The sequence below is a fragment of the Salmo salar genome, chromosome 01 (assembly GCF_965601325.2).
Source record: "Salmo salar chromosome 01, fSalSal1, whole genome shotgun sequence".
Classification (NCBI taxonomy): Eukaryota; Metazoa; Chordata; class Actinopteri; order Salmoniformes; family Salmonidae; genus Salmo; species Salmo salar.
Window position 1 is genome coordinate 74544957 of NC_138291.1, and position 3698 is coordinate 74548654.

Sequence of the window (3698 nt, forward strand, 5' to 3'; positions counted from 1 at the left end):
AGTGGCCAACTACAGAGAGATCCTTCATGAAAACCTGCTACAGAGCACTCAGGACCTCAGACTGGGGGGAAGGTTCACCTTCCAACAGGACAATGACCCTAAGCACACAGCCAAGACAACGCAGGAGCGGCTTCGGGACAAGTCTCTGAATGTCCTTGAGTGGCCCAGCCAGAGCCCGGACTTGAACCTGATCGAACATCTCTGGAGAGGCCTGAAAATAGCTGTGCAGCAACGCTCCCCATCCAACCTGACAGAGCTTGAGAGGATCTGAAGAGAAGAATGGGAGAAACTCCCCAAATACAGGTGTGCCAAGCTTGTATCATCATACCCAAGAAGACGAGGCTGTAATCACTGCCAAACGTGCTTCAACAAAGTACTGAGTAAAGGGTCTGAATACTTATGTAAATATGCTATAGCAGTTTTTTTTAAATATAAATTAGCAACATTTTCTAAAAACCTGTTTTTGATTTGTCTTCAGATTGATGAGGAATAAAAACTATTTAATACATTTTAGAATAAGGCTGTAACGTAACAAAATGTTGAAAAAGTCTATGTTTCTGAATACTTTCTGAAGGCACTGTAGATGTCTTTAACTTCATCAGAGTGATTATGGGTCATGAAGGTGTGTTCCATGTGTTAAGACTTTGTTTGGTGCTATCATGATCATGGCAGGAACAGAGACTAGGGTTTAATGGCGGGAACCAGGTTACAGAGATTTCGCGCCCAAACCCACTCCCGTTTCCCAGGATAAATAACTGTGTGAGAAATTATGATAAATTATTTATAAATGGAACTGTTAAATTATTTGCAAGGTCTAGATCTGGCTTCTCTATGGCCTTTTCTGCTCTGCTATATACAGCAACACTCAGTGTGTGTCTATGAGTGCGTGCTCTGTTGTAATAACATATCTTATTTACTTGTTGTTTATGCATACTGTTTATGCTGAAACTGTACACTACTTTGAAATGCAGTTAATAGGCCTAGAACTGTCTCCCAGTTTTGACTTACTGGCAGGGGCGGTTCTAGGAATTTTCTGATGGGGTGCCAATGGAGGACCAAAAAACAGTCATGGGTGGCCATGGGAAATCAGCAAATTGTATCACAAATAGCGTTGAAAATTGGATTGAAATTTGTATGTGCCCTCATTTATTAAATAAATACATTTGATCCATGTTGAAGTTAGATACATGTTGAGTGTTGACTCCCCCTCCAAATGTAATAGATGGAGCTATACACCTTTAATGATAGTCCATAACTCCCCTGTGTTTAACAGCCAACCAGTATCACTCGAGGTTGAAGGTCAAGGGGATATGTAAATGAGCGGTCTTACAGTTTGAAGTGTGCCTGCATTAACAGTGTTAATCGTTACCATGCTTCAGATATAAAGCTAAAAGTAATAGTACTTCAGTCTCCATTGAGAAGTTAATTCTACTGTGCCATCTAGAGCAGGACACCAAGGATGCCCCCCCCCCCCCCCAAGGAAGCGGCGTTACTGCATTTCTGCAAAATGTAAAAGCTCTCAAAAACTATGTGGAGAACAGCAAATACAAGTAGAAATTACTCCAGCCATTATCACCATAGCTGCTGTAGTGCCATTCATCTCAGTGGATAAGGAACAAACATAACATTTTATAACAAACATACAGAAATGAGCTATTAGCTAGCTCAGCACCGTGATTAAAAATGAATTTAGTTTCCTTTCAAGTCAAACAGCAGTTATCTAGCCATCTTCTTGTCTGCACTGCTTTTGTCAACTCAACTGAGAGAGAAGTTGAGCTGTTCAACAACTGCAGCTGTACTCTTCAAAGTCCTAAAGCCAGCCAGCCAATCAAACAGCCTTCCCACCGGCTCTGAGCCATCCGTATGGTCTTAAAGTCTGCAACCAATACTGCTAAACTGCCATAACAAACGTACCCTTCTAAAACTGCCCCTGGCTACCTGTAGGGTAGGCCTACCTACTGTGTAGCAGAGTTTCACTTTAAGTAATGCAAGTGCAGAATAAAATGTAGCCCATATATTCGACAAGTGGACTAATCCGACATGCAGGCCTACACCCCCAAGTGCAGAGAGGGCGCCTCAGCTAGTGCAGCAAAACATCCTAGAAAGATGCAGTTTTACCTCAATCCGACACAAGCACTGGATGAAATTGTAGCAGAAATGGCTGCGAGTGATGGGTTGCCCTACCATGCCATTGCAAACAGCATTGTGCTACACACAATATCTACCTTATCTGCCAGACTGTTCCACCGTGTGCTGCAGTCCAATTTCATCTTGAGCTCTGCAGTCCAATTTCATCTTGAGCTCTTTCCTTAACTCTTCCTTCATATAACCCACCCCTGTAGCTTGTCATCACTGACCCCTGACTTGTGAAAGTGACACGCAATCTTCCTTACTTTCTTCACTGTGCTGTGCAGGTCTGCTCTTAGCTTGCGTGTCAGTTTTATTCATGCTCCCCATCTTCTTCAGCATCATAAGGCTCACATTTATTTTATTTTATATTGTGGTTATATTTGGATATGATGTAGGCTAGCCTATGTGTTTTGACGAACATTTGTTTTGGTGAAAAGCTTGATTTATTTGTATTTATTTAATTATCATAACATTTCTATGAATAGACTATGCCTATGTTAACAAAGAACGCCTTGATGTAACCTTAATTTGTTTTATAAAGTGTTTTGTTCATTTGAACCTGTTATTTTTTTGCCTCTGTGATTCAGTCAGTTTCAAATCCCAACGACATAAATAAAACATTTAAAACAAGATCTTGAGAGATGACCAATAACTTTAACGATAACAAATGCAATAAGAAAATGTTAGATTTTATTCTCGGGATGAACCATTGGTAAAATAACAGGAAAATATGAAATCCTGACAGAGACGGGCAGAGAGGGGGTGAGAGAGAGGCTACAAATCAACAGATAAGATAGTGTGAATCAACAGACTGTGACACAATCTGAATTATTGTATGACTTAACTTAATGCAGGAGAGAAGCAGTCATGATTATATTATATTTTATTTTTCATAATAATTTCAGTTTGCTTACTTTTTAAAGAATTAAAATAGTTTTTGACTGTGTATGTTGCTGGTTATTATTAAAGTATAATAACTAGATTTTAAATTGAAAATATTATGCTAAATTTGAAACCATTCAGTATGTAGAGCAGCAGTAGTAACAACCTGACAGGGGAAGTGGGAAAATTACTAGGACATTAATCAGTAGCAGGGAAAGAGTACAAAATATAAATCTATAGAAATTAGCATTTAAAACCTGATAAACAAAACCTTTGCGCACCCCCCCCCCCCCCCCCAGCCCCCCCCCCCCCCCCCCCCCCCCCACCACACACACACACACACACACACACAAGAGTCGCTCCTACGACCCTGCCTGTGTATAGGTTCCTCACAAATAGCCAGAAGAAATCAAGCTAATTTACAAAGTACAGCTATTTCACACTGAATAATAGGGTTACAGTATATGCCACCCCACCAAATAATTATTAACCAGTCAGCCATATACCAATATCAGATGTGGGACAGACAATACTGTACTTCATTAGCTATAACATTCATTACATTTCATATAGCTTTCATCTAAATGTATTTTAAACATATTTACCTGTAGTGTATCAATAATGTAACGTTATCTCTTTTCCCAATTAAACTCAATCAAATTCATTCTTAACAGGCACATCTCAGC